The sequence below is a fragment of the Hippocampus zosterae genome, chromosome 15 (assembly GCF_025434085.1).
Source record: "Hippocampus zosterae strain Florida chromosome 15, ASM2543408v3, whole genome shotgun sequence".
Taxonomy (NCBI): domain Eukaryota; kingdom Metazoa; phylum Chordata; class Actinopteri; order Syngnathiformes; family Syngnathidae; genus Hippocampus; species Hippocampus zosterae.
In genome coordinates this window covers 2,681,692-2,698,792 of record NC_067465.1, presented here as the reverse complement: position 1 = coordinate 2,698,792, position 17,101 = coordinate 2,681,692, and the positions used below count along the sequence as shown (strand labels likewise).

At 44.8% G+C, this 17,101-nt stretch overlaps 1 protein-coding gene across 1 annotated transcript in view; it reads right to left on the bottom strand.

Annotated features, from left to right (window-relative positions):
- eif2b3 (eukaryotic translation initiation factor 2B, subunit 3 gamma) overlaps window positions 1–17,101 on the bottom strand; it is a 57,527-nt gene extending 40,426 nt beyond the window's left edge. Inside the window, exon 1 of the mRNA XM_052087291.1 lies at window positions 16,962–17,101. The gene's annotated coding sequence lies outside the window, so the exon portion shown is untranslated. The remainder of the gene's footprint in view (window positions 1–16,961) is intronic.

Sequence of the window (17,101 nt, the reverse complement as noted above, 5' to 3'; positions counted from 1 at the left end):
TTTTGTTTTTGTTTTGTTTTTTTTGGGGGGGGGGGGGGTTAGAACGAATTGATGGCATTTTCATGGACTAATGACATTATCATTCATTGTTTGCGAGTGTGTGCACGAGATGGATTAAAAGGGAAAAAAAGTCACATTGGCTAACGATTTTTATTCCCCTGATATTTTGACTTTTCAGTGTGGCTTTTGCTCGTTTTGTTTTCATGAATGCTGTGATGTGCCTCTCTTTAAATCGATGGGGGAAAGGACCGCTCTGTACGAAATATCTGCGGTAACAGCTGTCTCGGTCATGCATCAACACATTCCTCTGCCCCCCCCCCCCAACCCCGTACTTCCATCTTGTCTACTTCTGAGGCAGGCGTGCTAAAAGGACAGGTGTGGGCCTATCTCCTCCCCACTTGGACAGCCCCGGCTGGGATTTCAATAATGTCATTCTGTGGGGCTGAATAGGAACCAGGAGGGGCCCCTCGCTGTTTTTGCGAGCAGCCGTGTCTTTGTGCCGAGCCGAGGGGCCCCGAGTCATTTAGCAGAGGAGGTGGAGGATGGGTTTGTTGCGGTGTGGGGGGGGGCTTGTAATCACCAAAGTCAAGAGCCAAGTCAGGACCTGCTGCTTTTGCCGCTTTTCTTTTTATATGTATTCTGATCTAAATATACCACCTGAGACATGCCCATACTTAGGATTTTCATACTTTCTTCCACTTTTTTTTTTTAGAAGCGTGTCTGTGGTTGCATGTCGAGGTGGTGCGGGGGGTGGGGCGGAGGGGGTTGTAGGGTTGATCCCTCCTGCTGAGCACCATACAAGGCTTTCTACACTTTTCCAAAGCTGCTCCAGCCTTGCCGCCTGCTCCTTCCCCCTCCAATATAAACAGACCTCCAAATGGATTCCGAACCCCGACTGCTCGGCCTCATATGAATATCAATGCACGGCTCGTGCAACGTCTGCTGTCGCTTTGACGTGTGCCACGATGGAAATCTTCAGACACCTCTGAAGTCTTTGCATCCCACCCCTCTTTATTCAATGAACACCGATTTGTATCTTGAGTTGATGTTCATTATTATACGTTACCACCACGTCAGTATTTGTTGTCAAAGATATTAATTAGTGAAACATCGAGGCTGTCATGTGAACAAAACTCTCTTTTTCATTCCAAAGGAAGAGCCAAAGGCCTCAAGCTGTTGCATGCCGCTTCCAGTCCAACTAAACATAAAGAAAGGGAATTACATATTGTGTTCCGCTGCCTTAATGTAAACACATAATGGGTAAAGCAATCCATATTTTAAACACAAAAGTCGCAGCAACACTTGTAGACAGACAGTAACAATATTCACGCAGGCATATATTATTTACCCAGTGCAAAAAATGACAACCGTGGCTTCGTGAGTCAGTTACAGTAATTCTGAAACTCTTCTTCGTTTGTGCTTGCATGGCTAAGTTGTAGTGCCTTCTGGTGGCCAAATCGTGCACACCAGAAGGAGCCATCCATCCATCCATCCATCATCTACCGCTTATCCGGGGCCGGGTCGCGGGGGCAACAGCTTTAGCAGGGAAGCCCAGACTTCCCTCTCCCTAGCTACTTCTTCCAGCTCTCCCCGGGGGATTCCGAGGCGTTCCCAAGCCAGCTGGGTGACGTAGTCTCTCCAGCGTGTCCTGGGTCTTCCTCGGGGTCTCCTCCCGGTGGGACATGCCCGGAACACCTCACCAGGGAGGCGCTCAGGAGGCATCCGAATCAGATGCCCAAGCCACCTCATCTGGCTCCTCGCGATGTGGAGGAGAAGCGGCTCGACTCTGAGCCCCTCCCGGATGACCGAGCTCCTCACCTTATCTCTAAGGGAGAGCCCGGACACCCTGCGGAGAAAACTCATTTCGGCCGCTTGTATCCGGGATCTCGTTCTTTCGGTCACGACCCATAGCTCGTGGCCATAGATGAGGGTTGGGACGTAGATCGACCGGTAAATTGAGAGCTTCGCCCTTTGGCTCAGCTCCTTCTTTACCACGACAGACCGATACAACGTCCGCATCACAGCAGACGCTGCACCGATCCGCCTGTCGATCTCTCGCTCCCTCCTGCCCTCACTCGTGAACAAGACCCCAAGATACTTAAACTCCTCCACTTGGGGTAATATCTCCTCCCCGACCCGGAGGGGGCAATCCACCCTTTTCCGACTGAGGACCATGGTTTCAGATTTGGAGGTGCTGATTTTCATCCCAACCGCTTCACACTCGGCTGCGAAACGCTCCAGTGAGAGTTGTAGAGCCCCGTTTGAAGGAGCCAACAGCACCACATCATCTGCAAAAAGCAGGGATGCAATACTGAGGCCCTCAAAATGGACCCCCTCAACGCTTCGGCTGCGCCTAGAAATTCTGTCCATAAAGGTTATGAACAGAATCGGTGACAAAGGGCAGCCTTGGCGGAGTCCTACCCTCACTGGAAACGATTCCGACATACTGCCGGCAATGCGAACCAAACTCTGACATCGGTGGTATAGTGACCGAACAGCCCGTATCAGGGGGTTCGGTACCCCATTCCCACGAAGCACCCCCCACAGAACTCCCCGAGGGACACGGTCAAACGCCTTCTCCAAGTCCACAAAACACATGTAGACTGGTTGGGCGAATTCCCACATACCCTCAAGGACCCTGCTAAGGGTGTAGAGCTGGTCCACTGTTCCACGGCCGGGACGAAAACCACACTGCTCCTCCTCAATCTGAGGCTCGACTTCCTGACGGACCCTCCTCTCCAGCACCCCTGAATAGACCTTACCAGGGAGGCTGAGGAGTGTGATCCCTCTGTAGTTGGAACACACCCTCCGGTCCCCCTTTTTAAAAAGAGGGACTAATGAAGCCACAATGAAGCAATCATCGTGCACAATTTTTTTTACCTTATTTTTATAAAGTAGCAGTAAAATCATATTGTAATTTTTTTTTGGGTGATTAATTTCAGTGGGGAAAAGTTTGAGTTACAAGCTTGCTGACAGAATAAATTCAACTAGTCCCTCGGGGCACTTATGCAAGGGCACGGGATTAATCCCTCTTTATATACAGTACACTAACGTCATTTAATGTTGGAAATGATCAGTACACGACGGGCACAGTTACGGACTCATGCCAGTTGCAAGATTTTCTCCTCGTGAAATATTTAAATTCTTGCAAGTTTGCGAGCACTCAGGGACGTTCACCGAGTGGAGAGTGAAGTGCATTTATCCTCGAATAACATTCCGTCTTCTTCCTTCCTCTTTTGTACCACATTGCTGTGTGCATCCTGCGACAAAGACACAGTAGGATTTTGTACAAAAAGAAATGCTGTAATTGGAATTAGTAGAAAACAAATCTAATTAACTTTATATATCGCAGCCAGCCACTCGTCCCCCCCCAAAAAACGGAATTCCCTGCCCTTTATTTGGCCACAATCTACAAAAGGAGTTGGACTCATTTTCAGGATTTGTCTCCTCTGGGACAAAAGGATTATTGGAGAGACAGTAAGGACTGATAAATCCACTTTGCCATTGTTTTTGTTTCCCAGCAGTCTTATTTTTAATTATTTTTGTCTTTTGGACATGTTTCGTCACATTTTTGCCATTTTTATGTGTGCTCGGTGTCGTCTAGTTTTAGACTAGACTAGCTGGTTCGCCGTCCTCCGGGCGGCTCATCCGCTAGTTCCTGCGGAAGGCTGGTAAGGTGGGCCTTTTGCCCACAAAAGTGTTGTAAAGTGTTGTTGCTTTGTTCAACTTTTTGTTCATCTTCATTGCTTATCGCGAAAATAAAGAGATGTTTAGCTCTACTAAATAACTAACAATTTCATTGCAATGCTTGTGGGTAGACAACATTTTTTCGCTAAGATGCCCGCGCGATCGTAGTGAGCCACTGCCTGAGCGGCGCAGTGGCGGCGCGGTGAAGTAGGTACCTTTTGAAAAGGGACTGACGGAAGGACAGACCGCGTGCGGGACGACGCGCAATATATATATAGATTACTACCAAAAAAAAGGACGCACATCGTGTATTCAACGCATAATTTTGATGAAAAAAATGGTCACGCTAACATAGTAAATTGTCCTTAAATGAATGTGTCCGTAGCATGCCTTAGCCTTAGCATGCTCACAACTGAGAAGTCATTATTTGTCCACAGTCAGGGTTTCGTGATATAAAATGGACACATATCAAAACCCTTGACTAAACTTACTCCATAAAAGCGGGATCAAGTCTAAGTAAACAGCAACTATTTGTTGAGCTTAATTTAGTCGATGATGCCATTTTATTTGCTGTGACTTTGCTTGTACTTCTACCTCATGCATTTGCTAGCTAACAAGCTATTCAGCATGGCATCGCCCCCCCACCGGGCATGTTTCCCTTTAAGCCGAATGGCCAATCAAGTCCTGCCTGTGATTGACCGGCGACCAGTCACGGGTGTAGCACAAGCACTATAACAAAACGGATTATGGGATGACCTTGGCAGAAATTTGCCGTCTAATCGCCATTCCAGCAGCATACACAATCTGTTTCTGTGGAGTTTTGAATGGGTGACGCGGCACTCGAAATCATTAAGCAAAAATACGACGATGGATCACGAACGTGTGGCGTAACCTCGTTTAGCCCGGCGGGTCTGGTCTGAGTTGTGATGTCATTGCCCCCCCCCTCTCTGTCTTTTTCTCCCTCTCCTTGAGTGCCTTGTCTCCACATCTGCTTAGTATTCTGCACTCGAAGGCCTGTCTTCCCACTTTGAGTCAGATTTAGAAGCATGGCGGGGAGGGTGAACATCAAGGGTGTGGGGGGGGAGGGGGTAAAACCCAGTACAGGTGAAATAAGAAGTAAGTGAGGAAGAGGGTGAAAATGACGGGGACTCATGGATGTCCGCAAAGTACTGCTGCTGGGAAGAAAAGCTATTACAGTATATCGCCCCCCCTCCCCACTCCCCCCATTCCTGCCACTTGTCTTTTTCCCAGCTGAAGGAAGCTACTACTCTAATACCGTCGTCCTCCCTCATTCGCCCTCCGTGCTTCCCGACATACGCGAAGGCAGACTGGCTGCAGGCTCTTCACGTGAAAACTTGCATTTTCATTGAGGTCTCCTTCAACCTCGGTCAGGAGACGGGAGACTTTGAAGGTCGCGTGGTCATTTGTAAGCGCGGAGTTGATTTCAGAGTGGGGAGGGCAAAACCGTTTTGGCTTTTATAATTCATTCATCCTCATTTTCATCCGCATTGATCTGCTGTGACAGCGGGGGTGCCTGACGTTTTTCTTCTCGAGCCTGTATGGATTACGCGTCCGCTGATCTGCCGGAGCATCGATCCAAGAGGGTTGTTTGGATTGGATTGATGCGCATTTCAGAACGATTTCATTTTGGGAGGGAAAGTGGAAGATGGGGGCGGCCCGGTAGTCCAGTGGTTAGCAGGTGGGCTTCACAGTGCAGAGGTACCGGGTTCGATTCCAGCTCCGGCTGGCCTCCCTGTGTGGAGTTTGCATGTTCTCCCCGGGCCTGCGTGGGTTTTCTCTGGGTGCTCCGGTTTCCTCCCACATTCCAAAAACATGCGTGGCAGGCTGATTGGACGCTCTAAATTGTCCCTAGGTGTGAGTGTGAGTGCGAATGGTTGTTCGTCTCTGTGTGCCCTGCGATTGGCTGGCAACCGATTCAGGGTGTCCCCCGCCTACTGCCCGGAGACAGCTGGGATAGGCTCCAGCACCCCCCGCGACCCTAGTGAGGATCAAGCGGTTAGGAAGATGAATGAAGCGGAAGATGACGATGAATGCAAAGTTGCGAAATGTGTCACACTCAAGACGTTGAGTCATGCAAAAATGGGTTCGGCAGACGTACTTTGCGGATAAAAGAAAATTCTTGTGCCGTGTCAAAGTATCAATGGAATGCAATGAGTGTGGTTACCTAGCTGTATTTTTTTTTTCGCCTTTGTTATTCACAGAAAAAAACACTCATTCTGCGCACCGACCGATCACAAATCTAACAGCAGCCATTTAAGGATTTAATATTTTGATTTTCAATGTAGAATACATGGACTGTTTTTTTTTTTACTTTACAGACAGGACGCGTTGGATCATTTTTGACATCCATCCTTTGACGAGACAACCGCAGCTGCCGTCACAGCTGGAGTTTCCTCTCTCCGTGTTCATAGCCAGCAGGAGGAAATTTCTCGAGTTTTGTAGGGAACCCAGCCAGATAAAAGGACCCCCCACCCTCCCCAGTTTTTCCTTTTCCAGTGTTAAGTTTTCCAGGCCTACCATATATAAATACCGTACGTTGTTATCCCTGGAGGAGGTCCCCGACCCATGACTCATCAGAGATACGTCAATAAAAAGGAAAAAAAAAATGCTTCTAGTTGTCTGTGGCTTGAGCAGCCCTCAGATTGAATTTCGGATGACCAGCGGTCGTGTGAAGGAACAACAACAACCTTGATGTTGTGCTCCTCCCTCATAAGCACTTATCTACGCTTCCTTCCCTTTTGCACGTCTGATAAGTTGAAGTCCACGCACGTGTTTCACTGCATTGCCCCGAGGCGCAAACAATAGCCCAGCTGTTACCCGCTCAGGTTGTATATAAATGATGACAACGTGCGGGATTTGCCGCACGTGAGGGTTCAGATGTGTGCAGCTTGGTTGGCGCTATCTGGGGTCATAAACGACATCAAAGTGATATTTAACCGCGGTGCTCCTTGGAAAAAGATAATTCGATGACAATCCTTTGTCGGGGTAAAATGGAAGGTAAAATGCTTTTTAATCGCAAGGGTCATGATGGACACGCCGCGCTTCATTATTAGGCGGAATGAACACGGTCAGCATCGTTTTGCGATTACTGATTACACACACACACTGCACTACACACAAACCCATGACAGATGTTGAATATTCATGACATAAAACACAAAACAAACAAGTTCAGCATCAACAAAAGCGTCATCCCCGTGGTTTTTTTTTTTATCACAGCAACTGTTCAGCCCTCCCTCTTCTTTTCTCTTCACCAGAGGGGTAACCATGACACTCGCGTTGCCGTTTCAACAGCCACCTTATGTAATCCATTGTGTTGGTGTGCGTTGGAAAGAAAACATTTTATTCCAACAAGTATGTACCGTATTAAGGCGGCCCGGTAGTCCAGTGGTTAGCACGTCGGCTTCACAGTGCAGAGGTACCGGGTTCGATTCCAGCTCCGGCCCCCCTGTGTGGAGTTTGTATGTTCTCCCCGGGCCTGCGTGGGTTTTCTCCGGGTGCTCCGGTTTCCTCCCACATTCCAAAAACATGCGTGGCAGGCTGATTGAACACTCTAAATTGTCCCTAGGTGAGTGCGAGCGTGGATGGTTGTTCGTCTATGTGTGCCCTGCGATTGGCTGGCGACCGATTCAGGGTGTCCCCCGCCTACTGCTCGGAGACAGCTGGGATAGGCTCCAGCACCCCCCGCGACCCTAGTGAGGATCAAGCGGCTCGGAAGATGAATGAATGAATGAATGAATGTACCATATTAATGATAGAAAGCTCATTTAAACGTTTTTTTGTGGCTCGCTCATTCATGTTCACTGAAAATAATCAATAACTTGCATGTTTTGAAGGGTTTTGAGCAGAAGGCGCAGTACCTGCCCTGCTATTACTACCTGGCCGGAAAAAAGTTCTGTATGCGACTTTTGAGACTTTCACAAATATGACACTTTTGGAAATTGTCTCATCTTATTTCATCTACATAGCCCTGCCTGGATGCATACTGTCAAGAATTTAAGTGGGATTATGAGCGGAGTTGAGAATTTACTGGCGATATGTTAGCTTTATCTTCCCCAAATACTAGCCAAATGTTAGCCGTTGACAAGCCACATAGTGGCAAAAAGTAAGCCGTATTCTAGCCACGCGTGAGTCAAAAGTCGATCACGTTACTTCATCGCGGTTGGGAAAGGGAAACCATATTTTTCAGTACTTGCTGGCCAAAAGCTAGCCGAGCTTTTGGGCCATGTTTGTTTCCTTCTCGTCATTTTCAAACATAAAAATTACGTTAGCTATTTACTGGCCAAATGTTAGATACTTACTAATGGTAAAGTATTCCTTATTTTCTTTCATTGTTTATTATTCTTTTTAATTTAATTTATTCTAATGTCAGCTCCTTACATGACTGGCTGCATGTTTGCTACCTGCTGATTATTTAGTAGCTACAGGCTAGCCATACGTTAGCCACTTGCTATTTGTTTTTTTTTTTTTGCCGCATGTTCGCCACAATAATCACAAACATCCAGAATTGCTTCGAAGGGTGTTGCAATTGTATTATTTTCGTTAGAACCGTGTTGTTATTTTTACAGTTTTCCCAGGAAACCTCTCTCCTTGATTTTGTTGATTTCATCATGGTCAGATTATAGCTAAGTAGATATGTATTGAGTCATCGCCCATTGTTCTTTACGAGTACCCAACCTTTTTTCCTTTGCAGCCAAAACAATATCATCCCTTCGGCCGGTGCAACGTGAGTATGCAAAGCATCACACTAAAATGATATGAGACATATATTAGCTGCAGATATTCATAACAATAAATACTACAGCATATCTTATCTGTGTGCCATAAAATAGAGGCATGTTCGTAGCGTATTTCTCAACTTTGTAGAGTATAAATATCACGTGGTAATTGATTGCCTTGAAATGGAAGTCTTGATTTTCCTATTTTTCCTTACGGATCTCGTTCCCGAAAACGCATGGACAACATTGGATCCGGGGTCTCCTGTATTGACCTCCCAAATTTTATTTAACAATAACCTGAGGACAACTACTGCGAAATAGAGACTGCGGGCTATAACACTGCAGCTACCGGGTAAGCTGACGTTCGCCCATTGTATTTATTTTTGTTGTATGTTGTTTCACCCATAAACACAGACACAACACGGCCTCGACATGTTTGAATTGCTCCTACTTATCTGAAGCAGATTATAAATGCACACTCACACACACACGTTTGTTTTTGTGATACAGACCGCATCTGTGTGCAGTTTATTGACGCCCATAAAAAGATGACAGCAAAATCAGCAGAATGTAAATTACTCACAAAATATTATAGCCTTCATCCTCCGCACTTGATACGACACCTGACTAGTATTAATGATTTACCTCTGTCAGCTTACATTCCAATGAAACGTTTTATTCAAAACAACAACAAAAAAAGCTATAAATAGATAACGGGTGATCCTTTGGGTATTGCGTGTCTCCACCCAGCTTTTGACTTACATGTGCCACATTAAATCTCACATGGCATATCCTTCAATTGTGGTTAAACACACCCTGAGGCCTTCTCCGCACTGGAAACAAAATATTTCCATTCTTTTCATTCAATATGGCAATAAATAAATAAATCATTTTTTGATGTGAAACAATATCGTAATGTGTTTTTTTTTCATAAGCAGAATATAATATTGAACAAATGAAACGCAGTTCAAATCATTCATTGCGACTTGGCCACTAGGAGGCAGTATAGTTCAGTCAAGAAGACTCAAACAAAGACGACTTTCACACCTGAATTAGTCGTTTAGAGGATAAGGCATATTTCCCCGTGGTTATCGTTTTATTGTCTTTTTTTTTTCGTATTTGGGTTTTTTTTTTGTATCAATACGATTTGCTCATCCATTCATTCTGCGTACCGCTTACCGTCACTGGGGTCACGGGTGTACGATGAAAATTAAAATAAGTACTACTGTAGGTAATGCAGCAGAATGAAGCCAGACACATTTGTGGCTTTCCTGACATTCATAGACGAAACTAACAACTTGAAGGTGCTTTCCACTGCTGAGACTTGTTCTGGGTCATGTGGGCAATAACAAAAGGGTCAAACTAAAAAGAAACATGTATTTCTTTCAAATCCTTTTGGATTTTATCTGAAGCTTTTACGATGAAACTCTTTTCGGATTTTACATACAAACAAACATGCGCCATTACTGCTGTAAAAATATCACAGTGAAAGTAATGGGTTTGACTGTTGTGCTCCTGTCATACTAAACCAGTTTTGGGGGGGTTTTTTTCGACTGTGTGCGTGTGCGTCTGTGTGTGGAGGCATGTTGTTGTTGTTCTTTGATCAGACTATGACACCCATTTTGAACATTTGCTCCACACAATCAATAATGATCACATGAGCTCATTTAATTGTATTAGAGCTTGTGTGTTTGCGTGTGTGGGAATTTCCCCTCTTATCAGTCGCTCTGGATTCTGTCCCGGGCTCTGAATGTCTGTTTTGGTTTGGAAGAGGAAAGAGGAAGTGCAGCATAAACATACAGAAAAAAAAAGCATGTTTGTCTATTTATATTTAAATCACTACCAATCCTAATTCTGCTGCCATTTAAGCATCTACAAGGGGTGACTTGAGATAAGAGTATAACTTGTACAGGTAATTGTTTATGTGGCCAGATTTTGTATTCTTTAACACACACACACACACACAAACACCACTATAATGTGCTCTATAAAACCATACAGTCATACCGTAAATCCATGTATAATTGAAATGCATTGGAAGCAAAAATACAACAAAAATCAACACCCCAAAATTTTTTTTTAAGTTAATTAAAAAAAAAACACTGGTAGACATTCGACTCCACTGAAAATGGGAGGGAAATGGTTGAGGGGGGAAAAATTACCCTGTCAAAATGTGACCTTGTGAGCATTTTGGTTCCAAGTAAAAAAATTATGTCATATACGAATCCAGAAATTCCCCAAAACTTTCTGTACCTTACTTATAAAACACATTCCCTTGTGACCGCAGCGCATGATTGTGTTTGCAGCGAGCAGTTCTCACAAGAAAACGTTGACACTGTGGGTGAAAGTTGCATGGCGACGCAAAGGTTGGGAAGCACGCTCTTGATCATGTGTCATATGAGGGGGGGGGGGGGCGGTCCACTCTCAATGAGCTCATTCAGAGGAAATCACACAATCATGTGAGTGTTGCTTGGTCACACTGATAAGTTCATGACTGAGCAAGACGATCACACTCTGCAAGCAATACAACAGTGACAGTTTGGGGCCCCACAGATTTGGATATTATTTAGCCGGGCAGACTTTCAGCTTTAATTTGGGACAATGGAAGCTCATCTCATGGGCTTTTCCCCATTAGGCATTAAAATGAGTATCATGCATTAAAATGTTTGCACGTTCACAAACATTTAGAATTGACCATTTAGGATTAACAACCATTTTCTCAGGGTCTTAATGGTTTTCTGAAATATTTTACTCACACACAGTGGTTGCCTTGTGATGATTTTTATTTATTTATTTTTTTGCTTTGAGTTGCAAGCAAAATTTTTGAGCGACAATCTCTGCATTGTGGCAGTGAACCTGAGTCACTTCACAACAAGCAGTAATTTGTCAGCTAGGGTACAACTCTTCCAAAAAAAGGCTTTAAGCTGTTTTTTTTTTTTACCAGACTGTGGTTCACATGAAACAAAAGAGTTACACATTGTGTATTCAAAACTACCACATGATTTTGCCGTAAATGAGCCAACGGATAATTTGGGACACAGCGGGTGGAGCAACACATGCAGACAGACAATATAACTATACTTACGGCCATATATTCTTTATCCTTTGCAAAAAAATATATATATTACAGCAGCCTACTAAGTTTAAAAGTTTTTGGTGTGCGTGTGTCTATGTCTGTGTTGCACTGCGCCACGGTGTGCACACCAGAAGTAGTAGCACAATGTCCATCAAACTGAAACAAAACTTTAACATAACATCTTGAATATTTAATGTATCATGATGTTATGTGGTGACAATATTAGAAGGTGCTTGGTTTTTGGGGAGGTTGGAACGGATTAATGGCGTTTTCTATTTATTTCAGTGGGAAAATGTGAGTGCTTTGAGTTAAGCGTGTGGTCACGGAACGATTTAAAACCGTATCTCAAGTTACTACTCTATTTTAACAGTTTTTTGCAACTTCATCTATAATAACCTTGCTCCTCTTGTCCATTTTAAAAATCAAATCAACCGTTTTCTCTACACATTTTAAGAACATGGATTCCAACTGAATTTAAGATCAAACAGCAGACGCAGGGTTATGTCACGTTAATCTGAGGCTTCCCCACATGGCTGGCTTTTGGCCATCTGCTTTTCAAGCTGTGCATTATTTTGTCCCGTCAGCAGAGTCCTCCCAGTAGCGGAGAGCATTAATAGGCTTGTATAGGCTCGTATCAGCATATAGTCAAGGTTGTGGACATGTTGCGCATCTGTGTGAAGAAAGTCTCACGAGCCGAGTGAAAAGCTCATAACCATAGTGGAGCAACACTTGTATTGAAAATCATCCGTTCCCATTGAAATCAATGGAAATGTCATTAATCTGTTCAAATTCTGCTTTTCTGAAAATCTGACTTTCTGCTTGGCTCTCGACGAAGGCGGACGTTTTTTTTTTGCACTGCTCCTGCCTTCACACCACCCTTTTCCCTTGCTCGCCACTTAGTCTTTGTGCTGTCTTTGTCCAACTTTTTTTTTCCTAGCCTCCTACCGTATTTCAAATATCAACATTTTGTGTGCATATTATATCTAAAATGTTGTAATTTGCCGCCGGACATATCCAAAATATTAATTTATTCATTCATTTTCTGAACCGCTTAATCCTCACTAGGGTCGCGGGGGGTGCTGGAGCCTATCCCAGCCGTCTTCGGACAGTAGGCGGGGGACACTCTGGATCGGTTGCCAGCCAATCGCAGGACACACAGAGACGAACAACCATTCGCTCTCACACTCACACCTAGGGACAATTTAGAGTGTTCAATCAGCCTGCCACGCATGTTTTTGGAATGTGGGAGGAAACCGGAGCACCCGGAGAAAACCCACGCAGGCCCGGGGAGAACATGCAAACTCCACACAGGGAGGCCGGAGCTGGAATCGAACCCGGTACCTCTGCACTGTGAAGCCGACGTGCTAACCACTGGACTACCGGGCCGCTATATATAGCAAAATAGTCATCCAAAAATATTCTGACAACATGCTTTTTGAAATCTTATGACTCATGGATCAGTACCGTAGCAACGCAAAATGTTTTTCATGTTGTTGAGTTTGGTAGATTTCTGTTGTGTGAGCACTGAAACTTCCTCTGCAGCTGGCACATACAAAAAAAAAAAAAACCACAAGTAACTTATCTGTGTGCGTGTGTGTATATATACACTTTACAGGATGTCTGATAATCTTCAATGATCTTTCCACAACGTCGCTGTACCCCCCCTGATGAGCGCAAGACCCTATAAATAGTTGGGGTGTTTCCACGTGCAAACACTTTCTTTGTGTGGTTCACTGACACACTCGCAAATCAACAGCAGGACGCCCGCACTTTTGACTCGTCTGTATTTAAAAGGCGAAAAAAAAAAAACGGCCTGAAAGCCATCTGGGTTCCGTCGCCACAACCAGCAAGTGGCACATCTGAAAAGACTAAAAGAGGATGGATGGGAATATTAAGTCAAACTATGAAACACAACTAAAAGTTTAACTACAAATGTAATGTTACTTAGAAGCGAAATACAACTGAAAAGTACAATGTAAAAATCTAGCGAGGCGCCCTTTGTACAGAATTGAACTAAAAACGGTCTTTTGAAGGGTAAAAAAAACACGCCTTTGAAGATGTGTCTAAAAGTGGATGCTAACAAAAACAAACAAAAAAAACAGGCATTATCGGTCATGCCAACACCCTCACAAACACATATCTGCAAAACGCGGATAATGCACTTGCAAAAGGTGAACCCATTACTGCCATCACTCAAATTGTCGACTCTAAATATACTCGGAGTAGTAAAAATTGGCTTTTGGACAAGACAAATAGAGGACAAGCATATGGAAAAATTGCAGGTGCCAATTTTCCATGACAAAAGGAAAAAACGATGAGGACTCAGTTAAATGACCATCATTTTTATTCTTAACTCTATTCTTTGTTTTTTACATTATGCACAACTCTCATTTATTCATTCATTCATTCATCTTCCTAACCGCTTGATCCTCACTAGGGTCGCGGGGGGTGCTGGAGCCTATCCCAGCTGTCTCCGGGCATTAGGCGGGGGACACCCTGAATCGGTTGCCAGCCAATCACAGGGCACACAGAGACGAACAACCATCCACGCTTACACTCACACCCAGGGACAATTTAGAGTGTTCAATAAGCCTGCCATGCATGTTTTTGGAATGTAGGAGGAAACCGGAGCACCCGCAGAAAACCCACGCAGGCCCGGTTATTGTGTAATAATCTAGTTGTAACATATACTTGTTACATATTTTGATGCATTTTTTAAAAAACATTTGTGTCTGAATTTTGGGAGGTCTTGGAACGGATTAGGCTTTTTACATGGAAAAAGCGTCTTGACTTACAAAATGTTCTAGTTAAGAAATTTGAAACAATTCATTTTGTAAGTTGAGGTCCCACTGTATAAGGAAAATAATCCTTGGGCACACACACACACACACACACACACACACACGAATTGGTGGGAAAGGGAAGAGAGCTGACGAAACAGAGAGCAATGAGTCAAAAAGGTCTGGTTCCTGGGAGGAAACCATCAAAAGAAGCCGGCCACACACACTTTCATGCACGCCTCGGCTTGTGGCCTGGCCTGGAATTTGCAGGAAACGAGAGCATGATGACAGCGGCCTTTCACAGACACACACACACACACACGCAAAAGGGAGTCGAGTCTGGGAAAGAGAGGGAAAGCTCTGGAGGAAACACAAGTTTCTAATTAACTAAAATTGTCCCTGCGCACTTCGATGTCTGCCTGACTTCTTCCCCCTGCGCCATCATCATTGTCTTTTGTGTGTCACCGCTTCCAGATGTTTCGACTTCCTGCTGCACTCACTCTTTTGCTTCTGGCTGTTTCCAGTCCAGTACTGGCATCTCGGTACCGGCGAGATGTGACGGTGGCGCATGACAGTGCACAAATCATAAAGCCACAAGGAATTAAACCGAAAATAGAAGATGGGAATCATTAATTAAAACAAGTCGATTGCTCAATGAAGGCGGCACAGTAGTTTGGGGGGGGGTTCGCCCGTCCACCTCGCAGCAGAGCGCTGAATACAACATCGCACACTGCAGTGGACGTTCCTTGAAAATTCGTTTTGCTTATGTGTTTTTTTTGGTGGTGTTTTATGCTAGCTTGACTGTTTTTTATTCATTTTTGATAATCAGCCGATATCGATTTTTGATATTCGACTGATGTGAGGTCCTGAAATTGTGATTTATTGATGTTAGCATGAGTTAGTTTAGCCGAAACTGCTTTCGTTGGCCTGACATTTACCAACGGACGAGCACCGATTACAGTTATCGTATTGGGTAGGCTACTTGGTGAGGCTGCCGATACCAGCCACCGATACTTTTTTTTTAAAACGTTGATGGATCATCTTCTGCTTCAAAAAAAATAAAATGACATTAAAATAAGCGGCGGGCGGCCCGGTAGCCCAGTGGATAGCACGTCGGCTTCACAGTGCAGAGGTACCGGGTTCGATTCCAGCTCCGGCCTCCCTGTGTGGAGTTTGCATGTTCTCCCCGGGCCTGCGTGGGTTTTTCTCCGGGTGCTCCGGTTTTGAACATAAGCGGTATTGAACATCCCCATTTACGTTAGTTACTTTACAATGTGTTGTATGGGGGAGGTCCACGTCAAATCTCCCATGTCGCGTTTACGATAAAGAGGCCTTGACTTGCTAGCGGAGTCAACATATTTTGGGTGCAAAGGCGAGTGTTAAATGCTTCTTTGTTCTGCGAATGGTTCACAGGAGAAGATTAGAGAAAAGGAAACGCACATTTCCTGGAGGGCGGCGGGGCATGACGTGCGTCAGTGTTGTGCGATGCGCTGGTTGCAAGCGGGGCTGTGACATCGGCACGAACGCACACAGAGACGCGTAGAGGACACTGAGGGGTCAGAGAAGGAAGGACAGCCCTTCCTCCGACTCCCCCACATGCCACCCACCTTCTTCTGTGTTAAGTGCTTTCTTGTATTGGACTTGAAATGCTTCCAACAGGCTTCTGCTGTTGCCAGTTTGTTTCCACTCGCAACATAACGCTTGAACTCACGTCAGCTTTTTACTTCAAGCTACTTTGTCAAGGTTCTTCACTTTCAATCATTGCGATTTAATCAACTTAATTTTATTTACGACAAGTTACTTTATATTACTTGACGCAACATTGCTTGGCTTTGTATTGCTTAGCTTTATTTTGAGTGAATTTACACCGCTTTACACTTTAGAATGCTTTTCTTGTCTTCATTACGCGTTACTTCATGTCACTCTGCTACACTCATTCATTCATTCATTCATTCATTCATCTTCCGAACCGCTTGATCCTCACTAGGGTCGCGGGGGGTGCTGGAGCCTATACCAGCTGTCTCCGGGCAGTAGGCGGGGGACACCCTGAATCGGTTGCCTGCCAATCGCAGGGCACACAAAGACGAACAACCATCCACGCTCACACTCGCACCTAGGGACAATTTAGAGTGTTCAATCAGCCTGCCACGCATGTTTTTGGAATGTGGGAGGAAACCGGAGCACCCGGAGAAAACCCACGCAGGCCCGGGGAGAACATGCAAACTCCACACAGGGAGGCCGGAGCTGGAATCGAACCCGGGACCTCTGCACTGTGAAGCCCACGTGCTAACCACTGGACTACCGGGCCGCCTCATTCATCATTGCTACACTTATAATTGAAATTACTTCTTACTGAAGATTTCTTGACTTAAGTTACTTCATTTTATTTTACGGCTGATGAACTGTCACTTTAGGTTCCATTGCTTTGCCTCGTTCTGCTTATTTTGCTTCACTTTTCATTTTGCTACTTTAGTTACTTTACTTCAGGGGCGCCCAACCTTTTTTTTGACCAAAGATTTTACGCTTCGATCGATCAATCAACCTCCCGCGATCGACCCGTTACGCCACACGGGCGCATACGCACTCACTTACACAGAACATGATCCTAAAATGCACGAAACAGAAAAATAACGTGCACTCAAAAGTTTCAGAGTTTGTAAAAAGCAAATCATTGCCTACCTTCGAAGAAACTTGACGCAGATGCATTGGACGAACTTTTGCAGCGTGTTCACGATCGTAGCTCACGTGTACCGTTTGAAAATGCATCTTCCTGCAATTCGGATTCCAATTCTTTGCCAGTGCGCTCTGTGAATCAAACT